Raw genomic sequence first — 22,741 nt, 5'->3', positions numbered from 1 at the left:
GGACAGGACGTACACACTGACAGCTTTTTCTATAAAAAGCAAGTGGACGGGGTACTTCAGGACATGGCTTAGTGGCCATGGTTGATGGTTGGACTCGATGATCTTGAAGGTCTTTTCCAACCTAAATGATTCTATGATTCTATGATTCTATTCTATGATTCTAGAAGTAGATTGCACTGCCTAGTGGGAATTCCCACCAGCTAAAAACTGCTGGAGCCACAGTTTCAGTGATATGTGCCTCATTGTGAATAGAATTATTTCACTCTCTGAATTTAAATCCCTATTTTTAGAGCTTTTAATACTTGCTTCTTACTTAGATCTTAGCATGTGACTATGAGATATTGAAACATCTGAGCTCACACTTTCTCCTGCTAAAGCCATATTGCATGTATGCACAACTGTTGCATATAGCAGAGATTTCTGAAAGTAGATGCTACCCTGCCATCTATAGCTTCTTCAGAAAGCTTATAGCTGTCAAAGTGGTCTCCTACTAGCAAGGATCAGAGTGGTTGTGGAAAGATATGTAAAATCTCTGAAAATACCAGATTCGGCCACAGCAAAATCATTTCTATGTTGCACAGCCAAGTGGCAGTACTCCTAAGCAGGAGGTTAAACAGAAATGAAGAGACGGATGCGGATACTTCCTCAAAGCCAGGAAAGAGCCCAACATACTTCTTTGCAGCAGAACTAATTCCTGACTTTGGATTCAGAGGTCACATCTATACCAGCACCAGAAAATATTCCAGGTCACTGGATCTCTGTATAGAGTCAGCAGACAACCAACTACCAGAATTTGGCATATTTTTGGTCCAGGTCAAGTAACAGATGTCCCAAAGAATTCATGATTATTTGAAAGAAGTGTGCCTCCTGCACCCCCCCCCCCCCCTTCCCAATTTTGAGGCTAAACTTTTCATTGTTGCTTGCTAACAGCCTCAGTACCAGAGAATGGTACTTTGCACATTTAATTTGCTAGTATAGATATAGCTAGAGGGTCTATAAAGAGTGTTGTCAGAAGTATAGCAGATTTCAGACATCATCTGAACTACTGTGATTCTTCAAGCTTATAGGGGTTGTAATACACACAGCCAATAATTAAATGTAAGAAAACTTGAAATATGGCTTGAAAGCATTCTACTGATATATTTAAAAATCTATATAAGTTGATTAGAAGCCAGAGGAACACAACTGTAAAGGAAAGCACAGTAATTCTGCAGAGCGTTTATTTTATAGCATTGTAAGTACATATCTTACATATCATGCTCAGATTCTTAAAGATATGATTTTAATTGTATTTTAGCCAATTAATTATTTCTAACACAAACATAAAGCAATAACAAAAACAGCAATAGGCTTACCAATACTTACAACTTTAATTTTCTGGTAAAGGAATGTAAGACCATTAGTGAGCTGAGAACATTGTCCCTCTGGAGTAAAATAAAATGGCTTAATATTCTTGGAGCTGCTTAAAGCATAGAGCTACTGTATTTTCCCAAATTAAAGTATTTTCATTTCACTGTGCTGAAGAAATAATCCCTCAAGTATTTATAATGCATAGATATATAACAATTGGTATTTTTGTTTAATAGTGCATAGAAAATAAGGATAATGGATTTTTGAAAAGTAAGCTACAGCAGCTTCAGGGACCTGAGGAGGCAATATATAGCCAAAGTGTTTGAATGGCCTCTTAAAATTAGTTTCCTGGTTTACACAAGATGTAATATGCAAAGACATGGTCCACCAATCTTATCTCTCCATTTTAAAAGCTTGCTCCCCATGTTGGTAGCTTAACTGTTTGTACATTACAGTCCTTTTTCATTCATAAACACCTGAAAACCCCTCACTAACTGCGATGGTAGACCAAAAGTGGAAAGGCCAGAAACAGAAGAAAGCATCTTGAAATGTTGGCACAGAAGAAAAAGCAATTACAATGTGGAAGCAATTCAGAATTCAAATACAGTACTGGGAATGCAGGTGAAATAAAGACCTGAAAAAAACAACACCCAGTGATCTCTTCATGAAGGTGAGAGGAGTCACAAAACGCAATAGCATAAATATATTTTTAAAAATAAATTGCTGGCTCTGAGACATTTAACTACCCTCAATTAAGTCAGGAGGAACGAGTTATCAGACTGTGCCACAGAAGTTTGCAGATCATTGCATTCCTAACAAGAATAAAGCCTTTGAAAAATCCTACTTTCATTTCATAAAGCAGGAAAAGGTAGGAAGCATTTGAAATATTTAAAACAGATTTTTGTGTTCTTGAGTTAAACATCCAGTTTTGATGAATCTTTAGGTCCCGCTTGGTATCAGATGTTAATGGGCCTTGGTAGCCTAAGACTAAGAGAGTGACATTAGAAGAGGTTGAGGTAAGTTCACTATACCATAGTGAATTAGAAGCCAGAGCAATTCACTGAGCTCAGATTGCACGTTCTAGCAAGGCAAAAAGGAGTACGCTGCAGAACAGAAAATCAGGCTCCCACACAGCCATTTACTCCAGTAAGTGCACAAAACACTAACAGCTTAGCCTTTTCAGCAAGAGACAATTAATACAGTAGATGTGGAATAAAACACCGTTTCAGCGTCCTGCCTTTAAATAGAACTGCTGTAAGGAAGATTGTTAAAACATTCAGACTGGAACAGCATACAAAGAAGTAAAGCGTAAGTTTTCTGGAGAGAAGCAGCAGCACCGCCCAGAACAGCAGCAGGCTGCATAAAGATGGCAGCAGCTGCAATCAAGGGAACTTCTGATCATCAAGAATGATTTTAGATGCGTCAGCATCTACAGCACTTCTTCACAAAATTTGTTCGGGAAACTTTCAGGGTTGGATATCTCATCTAATTTTAGGCATATACTTGCTAGATCTCTGAGATGGTCTCCCAAGTTACTCAGGCCGTCAGTGTCAGAGAAACAGCTAATCTTAAAAACATAATTCATTTGACTTCTTCTAAATGCCTGTTTTAAGAAGAGAGGAGGAACTCCACCTTAGAAATGACTTTCCTTCTGTCTTTGCATCAACTGCAAAAGTCCAGATGAATCACCTGAATGTAGCTTAGGTAAATTGTATAGCATTAGTCAAATGTATTCCAACTCAGGCATCACAAGAGCTCGTAAAGACAGAAGCAAAAGACATACATAGAGAAAACAAAAATGCAGTTTAAGAGAACAAACTAAATGAAAGTAAATTAAATGAAAGAAATTTAAAGCCTAAAAATAGACAATCCTATAGCAAATAAGTTAGTGAGAACATGCTAAAGCCCATTACAAAGAAGTATCAGAATCTTAAACTGTGAAAATGCATTCAAGAAATGTCAGATCTATGCTGCAAGTTTTGCATAGTTTTTTTTATGCTGAAGATAGAATTACAGCCTGCTTCTGGATTATTATTACCATTATCTCACATAAGTTTGTTTTAGGGACCTGAAAAAGCAGCTGTTGAACAAGCAGGTCAGTGTGTAATGTTATCTACTAGACATAGATTCCAACTTTGATAATGACAGGAAATAAATAACAATTAGATTGTTAAGAATATAAATATTTTGCAAAAAAGAATGGTTTTAAGCATAGCACAATGGTTGTGTCCCTATCAGCAAGTGGGAAACAGACCCATAAGGAAAATCTTGGTGCTCAGGACCCTGCATTCACACTATAAACCTTCCAAAGTACTCTTACACAAAAACATTGTAACTGCGACATAGATTTTGGAGGAAAAATGAGTTTGGGCCAGCTGATTGTTTTGGGTTTGTGTGGCGGGGTTTTGGTAGCAGGGCAGGGGCTGCGGGGCCGGCTCCTCTGAGAAGCTGCCAGAAGCTTCCCCGGCTCCAAGTCGGACCCACCTCTGGCCCAGGCCGAGCCCGTCAGTGACAGCGGTAGCGCCTCTGGGAGAACAGCGTTCAGAAGGGGAAAAAACCTGCCGGGAGTGAGGGGATGGGAATGGGAGAGGAACCCCTGTGCAGATCCCGAGGGGAGTGAGGAAGGAGGGGAGGAGGAGCGGGGGAGGAGGGGTTGCCCCTGGTGAGGTGGCAGGCTGTCCCCCCCCAGCCCATGGAGGGGAGCGGGGGAGCAGATGCCCACCTGCAGCCTGGGGAGAGAGGAGCCCACGCCGGAGCAGGGGGATGGATGCCCCCCAAGATGGCTGGGACTCTGTGGGGAAGCCCGCGCTGGAGCAGGCTGTGCCTGAAGGACTGCAGCCCGTGCAAAGGACCCACATTGGAGACGTTTGTGAAGGACTGTTTCCTGTGGGAGGGACCCCACAGTGGAGCAGGGGCCGAGTGAGGAGTCCTCCCCCTGAGGAGGAAGGAGCGGCAGAGACAAGGGGTGAGGAACTGACCCCAACCCCCATTCCCCGTCCCCCTGCGCCACTGGGGGGAGGAGGGAGAGAAAATTGGGAGTGGGGTTGAGCCAGGAAGGAGGGAGGGGTGGGGGGGAGGTGTTTTAAGATTTGGTTTTACTTCTCATCTTCCTTGTTTTGATTTGATTTATAGTAAATTAAATTGATTTTGTTTCTTCCCCCAGTTGAGCCTGTCTTTTGCCCATGACCATAAGTGGTAAGTGATCCCTCCCTGTCCTTGTCTTGACCCAGGAGCCTTTCTTTATATTTTCTCCTCATCATCCTCCCGGGGCTGGGGGGGAGGAGTGATCAGGCAGCTTGGTGGTGCTTTGTTGCTGGCTGGGCTTAAACCACAACGCTGGTATAGACTATGGTTGCTGGATCATTAATCTTGCATGCTATTTATATAATATTGACTGTGAAAGATACTGTCATACATCTAGCTGCGATCAGGCATTTGTCTTGATAATAAATAGATGGTAGTACACATATACACTGCATATATGAATAGAAAAGTGTAGGCTTCCATCTTTCTTTCATGAGAGGGATCTTTATGATTGAGAGGTGATTTTGCATTACTATGGCTATTTTCTGCTATCTGCTATGGAATAACTTAACTCTGTGCTTCTGAGCAAACAGCTGGGGCTGTTCTCCCTGCCGTGCACTGGCAGGTAACCAAGCGAGTGTGCAAGTGTGCCACTGAAGCGCATGAGTGAAGAAGTGCATGTACTGTATGAGCAGCTGCCTGCTACTAACAAGAGCAGCTTGATTTTATTAATAACAGCTTAATGACTAAAGGGGGTTCTAAGAAATTCTGGCTGTGATCTGTGTTTTCCCCCAGCTCAATCCTCTATCAGAGAAGGTAGATCACAATGGTCTGTCCAACCTACCTTTAGCTGTCTCAAAGCAACTGCCTAGTCTCTGCAAACACCAGACAAACATGTCAATGAGTTTCATACCTTTGCACTTAGTGTGTCTTTCTCCTTTGACTATCGAGAAGACTTAGCTAGGCCTGGAGTAGATACCAAGCTTCTAGATGGTTGAAGCAGGATGAAACTTTGCCACAGTGATGTCAAAATAACACATAAAACCCTTTCAGTGAGGTTACTTTCTCCACAGTGGAGATGTGTGTATAACACACATATAAGAATTACATCCGAAAATTACTTCTTAGGGAATTACTTAGAAGATCTGGCATTCCCCTGCACACTGATGAAGAGCAGAGGAAGAGTTTTGTTGAAGGCAAGTCCTATTGTGAAACAGTTAATGCTCTAAAATTAGAAATCCTGAGCACCCCAAACTGCTTAGTTGTACATAATCCTCAGTGAATGAGTCAATTTAGAGAATAACATCAGTGACAACTAAAAAAAAAATATGACCGCATCCCTGGATTTTAAAATTCTTTTGACTAATAAGAGATACCATACAACCCTAAGCACAGTCAAAAACATCAGGTGAAACATTCGTATCAGGTTATACTCACCTTTGAATATTGAATATGCTTTGAACCTTCAAACTTTTCACACTGATGTTGAAATTTGCATCTCTTAGTAGTTTCGGTGGAACGTAACATTAAAAGGTGACATGAAATTGCACAGCTTGACAAGGTGTAAATCATGGACTATAAACCTTCACTCTGTTTCTTCTCTTTTTGGTCTAATAATACATATTTGAACTAAGTAGCACTTGTATTTTACTACTCAGTGGTTCTAGTCTGATCCTTAAAACTAACTTTGTGACAATTTTCTTCCAGGACAAGGACCAATAAAAGATTAGAGCAAGCTGGTGGACAGAGAAGGTAGAGGATAGCTAAACATTTTGAAAGGAACTGGGAGATAGTGCTTGTGTATTTCTTTCAAGCCTATCAAGCTTGTTGTCATGCTCAGACTTACTGTTTTAAACTGTCTATGTCATTCTATTTAGTATATCAACTATGGCAGAGAGAAACTAAACTCAATGACTGATAGGTCTGTTGCAGTCCTAAGAATAGTCATAAAAAGTGGTCACATTTAAAAATAAACAGACAGAAAATGTTAATGTACTCTCTGATGGATGCATTTTTTCATTGTATTTAAGAGTTCTTGAGTTCCAAATATTTAAACAGATCATCTCAAAAGTATTTTTCATTTCCTAATTGTGTCCAAAGTATCAGCAAAAGAATTAATTTATAATCTCAATATTCTTAAAGTCTTTACACTTCCCAGTCTGCTGTTTGTGATTTCCATCACCTGTTTTCCCCAAAGGTCACCTATGAGCCTATTTGCTTTCATGGGATTACAAATACAGTCTGGTCACAGAGCTGCAGTAACTACATCTCATCTTTCTTTCCTAATTCATTCTCTTTTCCTCTTCTTGGCATATTCTCTGGGGATTTCATGCTTCGTCTTGCTGCATCACCGTTACAAAACTAAAAAATGCAGGTTTTTCACAGTGCTAATCTCACTTTCCTAATTTTTTTTTCTTATCTTAAACCTTGTAGTATTCTGAACATTACTATAACTTCCCCAGCTCTGAGTGGGAGCCACTGTGACAAAGGCAATAATCTCTTGCATGGCACCTATCCCAGCATGAGTAAAGGCATCGCATTGCTGAGACACTGTTAAAATGAATTCATATTGATGGTGCTTTATGATTACTCTTTTTAGGTTATTTTGGTGATTTTTTTTTATTGTTTCTGCTTCTCTATTTCCTCTACTTATGATGATTATCTCTACATGAAAATGTTTCTTTACATGAAATATTGAAATGAACTTGTTATTTAAAAAAAAAATGTTACTATACTTAAATTACTTCCTTAAATAAAATTTATTACTTTCAGATCATAATATTCTCCTTATCTATTCAAATATTCTGTTACAGTAGGCTTTAGAGTCTTACAAGTTACAGACACTACTAAATCTGTTAAGAAATTATTTTGTTAGAATTCTGATGTATTTTACATGGGGAGGAGCTGATGCCTCCAGGATTAAGAATTTCACCTTTGCCTTAAACATGTTAGAGCTAATTTTGTAGACAGTTTCCTCTGAGATCCAACCCTCAGTATATCAGCACAGATGCCTGAAAAGGTTAGTGCTTGCACTCACTTCAGTTTGATAACTGATTCATATAATTGCATATGTTATATGTGTTGAGATAGAAGAAGCAATACTAAGAAAATGCAGAACCCTTGGATTGTTGGTTTGCTCTCCAGCAGGAAAAAAGGACTGCAAAGACCCCCAAACATGTTACTAACTGGTGGGCAGTCATCTTTGTTTGCTACACGGTTGGATTATAGGTCAGGAATATAAAGGCTGCTTTTTCTATTCCCACTCCAGGTGTACAAAGCTGCCATAAGCCCAGATGAGTTTATACTGAAGTATATATTATCTGGGAATAGTCTTGAAGTAGCTTCTGCAACTTTTATAGGTCATGTGGACAAGAAAAAAAGAGATAAGGATAGCATCCCTTTAACTTTAGCCAATGTCGTGCCTATAATGCATTAAGGACAGCTGGCATCCTGACAGTGATTTTCCAGAAAATAAGGGAACTATATGAATAGTCTTTCAGACAAGTTATCATTTTAATGTCTGTTACAAGGCTCGGGTACATTTCACAACTTTTTTTTATCCCTCTGTTTAACCTTAGGGAAATTGCCACGTGTGTAATTTCCAAAAATGCATAAGCCTTTCCCTATTAATGGACTTCTTAGGATAAGTCAATTAAGAGCTTATTGAAAGTTCTGTCTGCCAAGACTTTTCCTCCCAAGTCTGTCTGCCTTTAAGTTTCAAGAGCAGCATTCTCCCATATGATATGTATTAAAACATGTCTATGTATAGGATTGGGAGCTTCTATACTCTACCATAATAAAAATATTTTTTTTATAAAATCTTAGTATCCAGATTGGTCAAAGTTACATTGTGGAAAGTCTCTGTACTTAGAGCTGAATAACAGTTTGTAATTCTGATTGCAAAAGATAAAATTAAACTCCTCCTACATTTTTAAGGACAGAGGTACTCATTCCCTTACTGTAAGCATTGCTCCAATGGGACTTTCAAAATCAGAATGATGAAACATTGTAGAATTTAGTAAGTATCAGCACACTATTCAAAACTGACATGCAAAAATTTTCATTGAGTACTCAGCACAGAAGTGGTCAATGGATTCCAGATGTAAGGTCTTCCACTCATCTAATACACTTCATATATTCACATATGTTCTCATTCATTCCAGACCTCATTAATTAAACACTACCTGTTCTTGAAAGAGTAATAAGAGCACAACTAAAGCAGTTTGAACAAGTCACACATTCAAACATCTACTTGAGATTTTTGTATGTTTTTGCTGAAATATTTCAACTGTCTTACAACACCAGTTGCACACGAAAAATTAATTCCAGTCAAGATACATCAAAGAATGAAAAGTTTTGAAATAAAAGCCTTGCCAAATAAAACTATTGAGAAGAAACCCTTACTAATGAAAAGCTCTCATTAGTGCTGTGGTATCTATGTTATTTTCTCTCTCTGCCTTTGTATCAGATATCACTACAATATATTTTGAATATTGTCTCAGGACCATATTTGGTATCGCAGAATGCAAGTAGCTTTGAAGGAAGGCTATGCTTAGGCAGAGACTTCAGGTGAATTTCTTAATGTAACAGAAGAAGAATACCTGGATTCACTCTATTTATCTGAAATAGGTGCCCAGCCTTGGCTTGTGTGGGCATCCTTGCAGACAGCTGTCAAGCTGGGAGGCATCTTCAGCAAGGGTCCAGGTCCCCACGCCATAAGGATAGAAACTATTCCCACTGAGTAAAGGACCACAAGAGCAGTTCTCATCCACAGGACTCCCAAATTACAGAAGAGGGGAAGGGAGCAGAATGACAACTCAGCCAGTTTTGAGGCTTCCTGGGAAGAAAACGGAGCTTTTGACTCAGTTGCTGCAGACCTCAGTCTGTGTTGCAGTTGATGGATCTTCTTTGACCAGTGCTACCAACAGCAGGACTCCTGCTGAAGCTTTTCCTCAGGTCTGTGCACCCACAGAACACATTTCATTATGCAGCATAGGAGATAACCTTCATGTATTACAAACCTAGTAAAAATGTATGAAGTAAATGCATTGTACACACCCAGTATGTGATTTGTGAACTGTCACAACTTGGTCAACTCAAAGCAAATGTTTAGTAGAATATGCAGAGACAATTTTCCACAGCAAGAGGTCTTTCCATGCCAAGTTTCAGCACTTGATACCAGCAGCAGTGGAAATGGTTCTGTTAAAAAAAAATTGCAACTGTTTTTGTTGGTTGCTTGGTTTGCTTTGTTTTTTAGTGTGATAGAAATGTATTTCACTCTTCTTTTTCACAGTGTTGTAAAAACTGGTTAATTATATTTAAAGAGAAAGAACAAGCCTGTGGGAAGAGATTAGGTCTAGGAAACTGTTCCTCAATTTTGAAGTTTAGGAAAGTGATGGGCAAGTGAAATATGTGCTTTGAGACTATATTGCAGTTACTGCTTTCTGCAATGAAAAATCCATTTTCAGCAGACCTTTCTGAAACACATTAAAAATTCTGAAAGTGTAAGAAAATCCATGGATTTTACTTCTTTTATTTAATTTTCAAATAATTTAAATATTTTGATCTTGATTGACTTACAGCATATCCCTGCACTTCGAGGGATCTAAATACAAAGAGGTTGGATTTTTTGGTTTATTCAGGGCACACTGGGGAATCTGTGCACAGAAGGTCAGATATTACAGATGCTGTTTACATGAGCCTCTGTGTACCAAAGGGGAAAAGTAACTCCCGGCAAATCTTCTCACACACAAAAATATATATTGCTACACTGGGGAGCAGGTTGAAAGTAGAGAAAAACAGGAATGGTTTTTAGTTGGGTGACTGCTTTTACAAGATTTTAACTAATTCTAAATTCACAGATGAGATAGATTTAAGATGACTGTAAGTCTGCAGGTATAGAGGCCTAAAATTCTTGTTCATCGTTAAGCATCTCTGCTTGTAAAAACACTGAAAAAAAATGTTATTATGCTGCCAAACAGATGAAGTATTATCACCAGTAGCAGAAGCAACATCCCATGCAAGAAGGAAAAAAAACCCAACCCAAACCCCTGGTATTTTCCACTTCCCTTCTCCCTTACAAAAATGACAGTGTTTTTTAAAAGGTATTCTGCCACAGTGAAAGATTGCAAGGCTCAGAGATTGCACATACATTCTCTTTTTTAGTGCCAGTTTTACTCATAGCTAAAATTATAGTTATGACTCTACTGGCATATGTCAAGGTGCCACGCATTCCCCAAGGATGGAGAGGAGAAAGTCCTTGGAGGGGCTGCAATTCTGTCAACTCCCCTGGCCAGGCAATGGGAACTAGATGGGGTAGTATCCCCATATAAAATACCTGCCTAAATAACAAAAGCGATCTTGCTTAGGGTGATTATTCAGCTATGCTAGCTAATATGATAACAAATCATGGTGGTTTTTTTTATAATATCCAGATTGCTTTAATCCTACATAATTTAGTGGCCTATTTGTAAATTTCTGTAAGACACATTATTTTCAGTTTATTCAAATTAATACACTATTTCAGGTGAGGCAGGATGTGGAAAATGGGATAACAGTGACTGGTCGTTGCATTTTTAATCTAAATTGTAATTCACACTGAACTGTGAAAATGTCAGCAAATGAACACAGAGGCCCAAAAGTATTTTTCAAAAATAACACTGGAATTTCAAAGGAGGAACAGTCTTTTTACACTTTTTTTACCATGAAAGGCCTATTTCAACATAAATAGTACAGAAATCATAAGAAATGTTAATATTAATGCAAAATGCATTACCTATAATGTTATACCTGCACCAAGTTTCCAAACACAGCTCCTGGAAGGTTTTTTATGACCAACATTGGCACTTACTCAAAATAGTAATAGCACAAATTAGACACAAGACTTCACAATTCAAAACGTAATTTGCAGATTCAAACAGAGATACTATCAATGGTACACACAAAACTGGGCTTGCAAATTTGAGACTGCTTATGAAAATTTGGCCCATTTTAAAACCTGATCATAGTGGACTAGTTTGATGAATTTTAGTAGAATGGTCTAATATTATTGATTTCCAATATTGAAGGAAAATATCAGATTCCCCCAAACTTTTTAAAGTAAAGAGTAGCAGCAGATCATTTGCTTCAGATTTAAGTTTTTACTTCTTAGTGATCTCAGTGAGGCAAAAGTTGGATCCTTTGACAAACGAGAACAGCTTCAAATACAAAGAAGTGTGTTAGGGAAACAAAACTTAACAATTTTAGTTGTAGTTTTCTTTGAAGCTCTTGGATTTAAAGGACCCTAAAACACATGCCGGGCAAAACCTTATGAACCAGGTTACCATACTATTTGTGTTGGCACTAGGGCTGAGCTCTCATTCTGTGATACAATGGAGAAACATGCTTGACTATGCTAGATGTCTTTACATTTAAGGAAAAGTGTTGTTGGTTGGTTGGGTTTTTTTAACAAAACCATCTGACCTTTCTATAAGAATACTGTCTTGATGTTGTGTCTTGAACTTTCTTTAAGGATACACTGAGGCCTCTGTTATGCTATAAAGAATACACTTTTGAGATCAAAGATGTACTCAGTATTTCATAGTTTTCCTTAGTTTAAAAGTAAACAAATGCTTTTTGAGCATATCAAATCACTTGGCATAGGTTGGCATCAACTCTTTTGGGTAAAATATTTACCTAATAGATTAATTATGAAAGCCCTAATTATTCTGTATTTCTGTAAGGCAAACTGTTCCTTTCTGGAAAAGCTTCAAAATTCTGACCTAGTGAGGCATTTCTGTCAGGCACTAAAAATTAACATATAAATTTACTGAACCACTAGCAAACTTTGATGTTTTAATTCTTTCTGCTATGAAATTGGATGATCTTTTATTTCAAGAGTAATCTTTGATGTTGGCAGTTACACAAATAAATTAGGAAAATCCCAGTGACAGGAAAAGTGTTGATGAATTACTGTGTTGCACAAATAGATTCTTAAAAGTGCAGATGACTGACTCACTACAAATAAACCTATGTTTCATGTAAACTCCTGCTAAATTAACTGGGACAGATATATTGCCTAGTCAGTACCCTATAGCTACAGCATAGATGTATGGAGAAGTAGTTTTACAGATATAGTTCTTCAGGAGGTGACTTATCATTTCTTCAGAGTGATGATATCTGTTTCATTCAATGTGGTATCACATTTTTAAACTTGTATATAACAACAGGTTGCAGATAATATAGAACACAGTAGCATGATTGTTCAAAATCTTTTTCTATTGCGTGGTTAAAAGTCATAGCCCAATACATTGACCTGGCCTCCAGCATTTTCATTAAATTGCCCAATATTTATAACACTTAAGTGACAGAATCAGTCCATCTCACTCTTCCTATGAAACACTGCAAAACTGGAGATGATGGCCTATTGTCAAAGGCTGTAATGGTGAGAGGACAGAAGGCAGCCCTCTCCCCTCTGGACTTCTCTTCCTAGTGAAGAGGAGAGCACAAATCTGGCTTTTAGGTCATCATTCAGTTTCAGACAAGCTTAGAGGTTTACTAATATTTATTTTATATTTGTCAAAGGTCTTTGCACTAAGATGCTATTGAGCATGAACTGTTAGTTCTCACTGGTGTGCTGTTCACTACACTGAATTGTTCTTGCAGATCTTCCTTCCTACCTTAGAGGAAAGCCCCAAGCAAATTGCACGATCTTTTGATACTTTCTCAGGAGACAGCTGGAAGAAAAAGGAGATATCTACATTAGAGTCTTAGTTTGGACTCACTTCTCAAGTGAAACTTCTGACTTATGCTTGGGTCGGCACTGTGGAGTGGTCTCAGAGTGCTTAAACTGCTTCTGGTATTCATCCAGGATGATGATGTGTTAGCTGGAAATAAATTGAAAGGTCCTCTCCAACTGCTGGAGCGTTCAAGCTCAGGAGACCAGGCAAAAATTACTCTCCTTGAAACATGCATTGTGTAGGCATAAGGTCCTCACACCTGTTCTCTATTTCTGTACCATATTTTTTGACCATACTAATTACATTACTGCTTCTGTAGTCATAGCTGGTAAACTCAAGGAGTGATGGAATATTAGGGGATATTTTGGGTTGGCTGTTTGTTTTTTATTTACAGCATTTCAAATCTTCCGTTTCCTGGGACAGACTCAAATAATTTGTCTCAAGTTTCAATTTATGAGATATTTACTAGCAATACTGGCTTTGGAGATTCTCTGTTCTATCTGCTCCCCTAGCAGCTCATTCCCCTTTCCTAGGCAATTTTTAACGTTGATTTGTTCAGGGATGTGGTCTACAGCAATACAAACAAAATTGCTTTGGCACAAGCCAAGGGGTAGCACACACAGGATGGATGTGGAAGTTTCTTAATCAAGTGCTATTACCAAATTGCTCTCATTGTGGAACTATGGACTCATATATCATGGCTATTAAAACTAAAAAGGCTTTCTTACCTTACAAAACTTCCCTTTTCGGATTAGGTACATATATAGGATACACACCCAAAATAAATAGATCACTCCTTCGCTTTTGAATTAATTATGTGACTTTACCTAGTCATTCATCCTATTTAACATTATTTTGTTACTCCTAAATTTTAAAGAGCTAAGCTAATGTCTTTTCTCTTTACATAATCTATTATTGAATTTTTTTCCTATTCTCCCACAAATGTAAAATTGCAGGCACTGGCTCAGAGCAGATTAATTTCTGTACCAGTTAATGTAATATGTCTTGACCTAATTCCATTAACTATGTTCTGAAGTTAGTTTTATTCCCCCAAATCCCAAGTTTACTTATCCCAATAACACTCCTCTAACAAAAAATAAGCCTAATTGTACAGAGGGAAAATAGGGAAATATAGATAATAAGTGGTTTGCCCACTGATGCTTGAGAAGTCAATTACACTTTTCTAAGTGCGAAGATTTCTTCATTATTCTTCTCTAGCTCTCCTTGCATTGCAATGTTATTTCCTCAACCCTCCCTTGGAATTTTAGAATCACATTTAAATATGTCATCATAGATTAAATCAGAAACTTTGTTGTGACTGCATGTATCTTTTTTTTTTTTTTTTTTTTTTTTTTTTAAAGAAAGAAGCTGTATTGAGTTTTCTTTTTTTCCATGGGGGAATTCTGCTGTTACTGACTGCTGTCAATGAGTAACAAATGACACACACTGAAGTCTTATATATGACAGACAAAAAATTTCAGTTCCAAATAAAATTTGATCACTCTTTTACTACTGTGTATTACTACCTGAATTGGAGCCTCTTTTCTCATTCTTCTTTGTAAGAGCATAGAACTGAATTTTACTTTGTTTGGCACTTTGAAAAAGTCCAAACTATACATGGTTGGAGTCTCTGGCTAGATCTACGTGAACTATTTAGTAACCCTGATTGTTTCCAGAGTTCTACAGTTCCTCAAAAATATTATAATATCTCATTTTTAATTCAGATTCCTCTTTCTTGATGCTGTTTTTCTCTAGGCATAGTTAATAGTAGTATCGTTGAGGCCAAAACCACATTTGAGCTTTTGAAAAACACTTTCCTTTCTATTTCCATCACAATGATAATGCAGGTAAACATACCACTGCATTCATTTTTAAATATTGCAATAGAGGACTAAAGCAGTTTCTTAATTTATAGAACCTAAAATAGAATAGTTTGCTTTCAAAGGAGAAGAAAGAAAATTAAATAGAATGAAGAATGCTAGAAGCAAGTAAACAAACAAAAAAGTGCTGTCAACATCTTTTTGGCAGTGTTTTTTCTGTTTACTATATAAACAGAAATCCATACAATCCCCTTTCATTCTTCAGTAGATAAATTCTAAGCCAAAAAGAACCTGATTTATATTAATTACCTTTTGCCCAAGTGATCTTCTTGCATAAAACATTAACCATGGCTTTTGTAATATATCCTTGGTGAGTGGAGAATTCTTCAGCTCTCTGGCTTCCTCTTTACAGTGTATGGCATATCCATATATATTGAATTGGATTGAATTTCAGATTCACCTAAAACCATAAATTCCAATTGGTATCACAAGTAGAAGGAGGCTAACAATTGGTAAGAGGCCACAAAAGTAGATGATGATTACAAGAAGAATTAGAAGAATTCAAGGTCGTGAGTGATCAATTAAAGTGTATATAAAACATCAGATAAAAATTATATGCAGGTTATTTTAACTAAATGATTGTCTCTTGCTTAATAAAAACTACACCTGAGTGTATGGAGAAGAGACCACTGACTTGATCAGAACAGTAACTGCACTTTTACACAAAGTATGACATTTACAGCTGGATCTTCGTCTCACTGAAGCTCACTGCAAACTCCCTCGGACATAAATGTTAATAAGAATTCAGAGTAAACAGCTCACCTCTGACAGAAAGAGTAGCAATTGAATCAGTGGCTAGTTTTATGTATAGTCTTTCAGTACATTAAAACAAAATTGCTAAGAAAATCTGCAGGAACTGAATGGAACAAATCTGTTATTGAATATGCCAACTTTGTAAAGGAAATCACAGAAAGGTGGGGGGAAAAAAGCACGTAACAGGATTGTAGACACGGTTCTTTATATTGATTAAATTCAGAACTTCTGCTGTGATGCACACTCAAAATTGTATCTAAGCCCTGCCTCTACTATTTAAATCCCACCTGGGATCTAGAAAACCTATACGGTTTTACATTCCTCATACAGGATATCTGTGTAGTTGCAGCATATTGGATACAGCTCTCACACTTGAAATACTAAAAGTCTGAGAACATCAACTCATATAAAATACTCTGAATTTGAGAAGGCTCTTTCTTCCCCTGATACTCGATCAAAGTTATTTCTACTTTACATAGTTTTGGTTGAATAACTGCCTTCTGGGGTACTAAGATCATTTGGGCCATACTGGGCCATACACTATTTTTAACACAACTAAGCCAGATGCCATCTCGCTTGCAAGCAAATTAATTTTGCTAGCTCCACACATGCATCCCCAATTACTATTAATACAAGACACTTTAGTGTCTTCAATTGGCGCCCAGTTTTTTGGTCTTTACCTTAGAGGAAAAGCCTGTTCTCCAGAACAATAGCCTCCCCCTACCCCCCAAATCAGGACTAAGCCGTCTCATCTGTGTGTGCACGTCTGAGTGTGTGTATGAGACAGAGGGAATCTCCTAGAAGCTTCTTCAGAATACTGATCCAGCAGGGTTTTATTTCCTCTTCTGTACGGTGGAAAGGGTGGTTATCCCCTTGAACTTTATTCCACCTTTGTACATTTTATCCCCTCTATAGAGCTATAGGGTTTCATTTCTTATCTCTTTGAGCTTTGTTGGCTTCTCTATAAATTCAGAGCTCCTCTCCTCTAGAGAAGAAGCAGAAGACTCTGCTCCTTAGCCAAGGACATTTAAAAGGGGTTCTTCTGATTACTCCTCCTCATTAACAAAACAGAGACTTCCCACAGGTCTCTCTCTGCTCTCTCTCCCTCTCAAATTTTCAGCAAGTCCGTAAAGGTTTGCCTACATTGCCTTCATACTTCACCACTTCGTTGCATGAAACCATAAGCAATTTATTTTGGCTTAACAGAACACTCGTCATATGCAGAGCCATGAATTTATTAGTAGTCTAATTAGTGTCTTGGCAGCTTAATACAACAAAGACATATATTAATCCAGTTACAATGATACTAACACATGTATTCCAAATTATCCAATTATTGCTAATCCCCATTAATTTTATTCTTTCAGTTATATGCAGCTTTCTGCAATCTAACCCCATCTCCTAGTGTTACGCTTACCCTTCCTATGACCTTCGGGATCCTAAATCTGACACTGCCAGCCTCACTTGAGAAAAGGAAGGGTTTGCACTGAGTCACCAGTGACCTGAGTTCTCTGCTGGGAAAAGCCTGCCCTTGCTTTTCTCTCTGCTCTTGGGTCTGCTTAAGGTTATTTTTATACAGGTCTGTTTGACCACGCTGCCTCTTCTTATTCCCCTCAGGTTAGTGACGTGATGACTACTTACCTTTTCATCACTATACTTACTTAGACCATACAACTGCAGAGTCAGCGTTAAGCTAAAGCAAAACCAAGTTGGGCAATAGCCTCCTAACTCCTACGGCATTTTGCTGTTACAGACCCATGATTGCTCAGGAGAACTGCTGAAAAGTCCTGAAGTTAGTTGTTAAGTTTATTAGAAAGCCTGTGGTCAGCTGCTTGCAGCACAAGGGTATATAAAAAATACTGGTTGCTTTTGTTTAGGTTCACTTAATGTTTGCATTTAATTCCTCTGTAATGACAGAAAATAAGCTTAATCAACACTTTATTTGTCCATTCTATCAGTACGACTGAAAAATGTAGAAATAAAATAAAATTACAAATAACTTGGTAAAGGCAGCTAAATGTCTTTGGAAAAGTCATTTGGTATGAATATTTGGCACATTTTTTCCTACACCTTACAAGTATGCCTGTAAACCTTAGAGCTTAAAAGCTAGAGAAAAGTTGGATTTAAAAAAAAAAAAAAAGAGCATTTTTTGGTGCCAGAGCACATAGCAAATTTTTGCACTGTTGTAGAAAGATGAGCAGAAAAGGGATTACCACTGCAATGAACATTTTTTTTTATTTCCTATTCCATTCTTCATAGGGACTATTAAATATAGACTCTCCTAGCATTTTTCAGGCCATAAGAACAGCAGTAAAATTCTTACTTTCTTCTAATTGTCCACTTCCAGTTTTTTTTAACAAAGCATGTCTGTCTCAAATGAAGCTGCAGCCACTTCCCTTTGAAAATGAGCTGAGAATTGATTCAAAAAGGTATAGTATAGTATAGTAATGCAGCTACTTGAACAATTCAAGAAATGTATTGCATCCTTGATTCTGCTCATGAATTACCCACAAATGAATCAACGAATTCATAAAAACCATGTCCATCAGTACTGAAATTATTCAATACACAAGGCTGTGGAATTTTTGGCAGAAGTAGGCCATGAATTATGTACTCAAAAGTTTCTACCTGATTAATTTATTGGTGACCCAAACCACATAATATTGTCTCTGTTCATTGATTATAACTTACCAGTGCTTCAACCTACAATCAAGTTTACTTTCTTTGTGAACCACATTTTCTTTCTTAATTAAATGGGTCTTGGCTACTTGCGTAAATTCATATGATTGGATAGATTTTGGTCAAATAGCGTTGAAATATAAATAGTGAATCTAAGCAAACAAACTATGTGATATGACAAAGTGTTCACAATTAGGCTTATATATTGCCTACCAGGTGTAATAAGCAGAAACCAGAGAGAAAGGGAAAGCTGAAAGGAGCACCACACACTATCGCAGTGACACAGGCACTTCCCAAGAAGGAGGGATTTCTATATCCTAGTGCCTGTTTTCAGAACTGGTAATTATTTTGGTGCCAAGCAATCGTTGGATAAAACTGAGTAGTAGCAGTAGGTTTCCAGAACTCAGCTCTTCCCCCTCTCACAAGCTGAGCACTTGTTTGTGCTTTCTTTGGCCACAAAACACTGTATTCCCTCTTGCATATTGGCATAGCTTCCACAGAACGTCTGGGCATGCTGCTGTCTGTAGAGAACCAGCACACACAAAATACTACAGTTTGCAGAACATCAGCTCCTCCGTTTGGTAATACAAGGCAGATTTCAAGGACAGGCAAGTTAAAAAAAAAAAAGTGCTTAAAGAACGAGTATTTTATCAGCAGCTTCAAGAAACAGTACTAAAATCCTGCTTGGTTCCACAGTACTGTTTAGCCACTTGCTTGCCTCTTGCTACTTGCTTCTTTTCCTCAGCTGGTGATGAGCACTGGAATCTACTTTGATGTTTTCAGTGTTATCAAAATTCTCTGATTTTGAAGTAAGAATACATACTGATCAGTCCAATATTCCTCTATAAACACCCACTGGGAATACATCTTTCAGATGTCTAGTTGTTCAGATACCCCTTTTTTATAATCTTTCATAGTGACCTGCTCAGGGATGACAAATTGCTCTCTTGAGTAGCCTGGGATGCTGAACTCCTGATTGATGCAGTCAATACTCATTCCTGCAATAGTGACAGCCAAAATAGTACCAGTTTGCCCTAGTCAATCCTTGACTTTGGCAGCGGGGTGCCCTGGTAAGGTCTACCTGCACCTCAATAAGAGGATCAGGAGCAGGGACGGATGGTTTGGCAAACTTCCTTACCGTCTCTCCCACCTGCTGCTCAACCTGCCTGCCGTAAAAGCATGAGATGCTTATTTCAGTCATCCTTTCTCAGTGAACAGTTGTTCAAGTAAAGTTTTTTGTTTGTTTGTTTGTTTGTTTGAAGTACAGCAGCCTCTTGCTTTGATTTGGTGTTGCGGATAATTTTACTGCCTCTTTCCATTTTCCTACTCCTGTATGTACAGTTACAGTTTCTTACACTATGCAATGAACTGACGAAATTTCTGGGACAGTGAGTTACAGGGTATTTGATACACATTCTAGATTTGTGAGAGCAAGGAAGTGTTTGTCTTTTGAAGCAAAATAACATACCTGTGAAATTTTAGTGATTTATCATTGTATATTTTAAGCAGCTTCTGGCACATTACTGTCCTCTTATGGACTGTTGTTAATCCCTGTAATTTGCCTCTTACTCATGAGCTTAATACACAATAAAAGTGGCAAGTGGAGAGTAGATTGAGATAGGGTTCTAATGCTGATTGTCAGTGTACTAATGTCTTCCTTACTCCTCCTAAATTGGGTGATGCTGGTAGCTAAATGGCAGCATCCTCATCAAGACAGGCAGCAATTTCCTTGGGACATGTGGCATTTTTACCTTGCCTTACATGTGATTTCCAAGTCAGAAACTTCTAACTTGTATTCCTTAGAAAAGTATGCTTTACTTCCCCATAGCTTTGATCTCTTCCCACAACACAAAATTAAATGAAGAAGCATTTATCTTGGTAGTAAATATTAAGTATAATGAAGTTCACAAAGCAATTAAGTTTTACAAAAGGGCCTTTTTCCTGATGAATAAAGCAAATATTAACGTATAAAAACTAAAACTGGAACATCTGCAAATTTTGGAATTTATATTAAGGCAACAACTTAATTTCAATAGCTGTGTGAATATTTTTGTATAGACAGATAAATGTTTGTAATGTCTGCATAAGACATACCTAAATTTCCTGGAAAATCTAATTATACTCTTTCATCCACTTCTCTTTAAAAAGCCTTTAACCTTGACATCTATTTAGCTTAACAAAATAAATTATTTATTGTTTTAATGGTAATAGTCTTCTGTTTCCATTCTCTGAGCCAAGTATCATCTCTGGGTGTGTATTTGTATGTACGAATGCAAGCATATGTATGAAAACAGAAGGAAATAAAACAGGTCTGTAATACTATCTCTCTCAAAATTCAGCAGTTTGTGTCTGTTTTCATGAATGCTGATTTTATTGAAGTCTTTCACACAATTTGCAATTTTCCTACTGTCAGCCAAGTCAGATCTTAATGAAACTTCTTGGACATTATCTAATGTAACACCCCAAAATCATGAGTTTGACTTAAAATCATGATATATTATTGAAAACATTCAGCATTCTCTTGACTTACTGTCTCTTTGTACAATTACTTTCTTGATATTTTGTAGATATTTATGAAATCTCAAGGGCTAGAAATTTTCAAATAATTGCCTTATTCCAAATTACAGGATTTAACGTAATCCAGAAAATAAAAACTGTTATCACTAAAATAGCCGCTTGACATCTAGCTTCCATTTGTTACATTTCAGGAATGCCAAAAGCACAACCTTTTGCAGGATCAGGGATGCAGTGAAACTGAAAAATTACAAACGGAAGAAAGGGAAAAACCCATATAAGCTCTTCACTAGTAACAAACTGAACGAGGCATCAACTAAAAAGCTCATAGGTTTCTTAAGCTATTAAACCTGTTTGTCCCTTGAAATAAAGAAATTTATTAGATGAGACTAGCACAAATTGTCTTAGCTCAAATTATGTACAAAATAATGAATTTATTTTTTCTTAATCCTCACCCAAATCATATGTACCCATTTACTTTCAGTACAGCAATACCATAGGAGAATAGAATTTTGTAAAGTGTACTCATTAATTCCAAAAAGAACTCTGCATTAATAGTTCCTTAGCTGTCTGATGTTATCCAATTTTCAGTGAATTCCATAAATCATTTATGTAATTGTTAATGCTAAGATAAGCTTCTTGGGAAGTTATATAGTGTGTGCAAGTCTTATTATATCCAATTGACAAAGATTTTTAAGTTTTAAAAGTACAGCTGGTAGAAAAATAGAAACATTCGGAAAAATAAGGGCTTTCTATTCTGCTTATCTCTGTAAGTCATTTCCCATATATATTCCCTGTATATTATCATACTGCTGTGCCATTTATTTTGTATTTAAACTAACTTTCATCTCCACTTTTTAATCCCCACGTATGCACCATATTTATGAAGGGTGAGCGTGAAGAACCATGAAAAGAAAAGCTGGATGTGATAACAAGTTTGTAATCACAGCAAAACTGTTGTCCATACTAGCAAATATCCATCAGGACAGCTGCTGTTATTTGCTGGTTCCTGGCAACTCCCAGCCGATGGAGCCTGGGGCAATCCATCCCCAAAAAGGTTGCAGCTCATCTGTGTGGCTTTGCTTTCCTCAATTGTCTTTAACCTTAAGCAGAAAGACTCACACCTCTCGCAGTGCCAGCACACTCTGCATGCACCTAGGTCTGTACAGTTGTGTTAGGCTGTGGCCCAGACTCATTTCCTCTAACATTTCATACTGCCAGCATGTTGTCACACACTTTTCTACGAGCATGGAGTGAGATAAATGGCTTTTTTTACACACAGGATAGATTGGGGCAGATTGGCTTGAGTACAAGCTCCACCTCTTTAGGAGAATGGCACTGACTCCTTGCTGCATGGCAAACTCCAAGCCTCCGGGCACGGCAAAGAAAACAACTCAGGCACAGACAGAGAGCCCCCAGCACCCCTGGAGAACAACTGAAAGCCCATAACCCCACAGAGCAAACTGCCCTCTTGTCCACCTCTCCCCATCTTCTGCAGGGCTCTGGTACATGCAAAGATGAATCAGTAGTCAGAGATAGCAAGTAGCATTTGCTTGTGGTAAAATGTGGTTTTATGGAGAAGACAGGTATTTTTGGACAGGGGGACTTGGGGAGAGAGGAGTTCATACTAGGGTAAAACATAGCAGCATCAGGCAGTGTCTTCTATGGAGTTACTTCCAAGGAGAAGATGATGCACATTTCCTTCCCGCTTAAGTCTTGTGCTGCTTTTACAAAAGCCTTTGCAAAAAAAATAACAAACTTAGGTAGAAAAAATCTTTAACTTTAGAAAAAGTCTGGCCAACTCCACTCACCCTTTTTTCTTGT

This window comes from Buteo buteo, chromosome 17 (assembly GCF_964188355.1).
Source record: "Buteo buteo chromosome 17, bButBut1.hap1.1, whole genome shotgun sequence".
Classification (NCBI taxonomy): domain Eukaryota; kingdom Metazoa; phylum Chordata; class Aves; order Accipitriformes; family Accipitridae; genus Buteo; species Buteo buteo.
The sequence above is the reverse complement of the archived record's forward strand: the minus strand, read 5'-3'. Positions refer to the sequence as shown.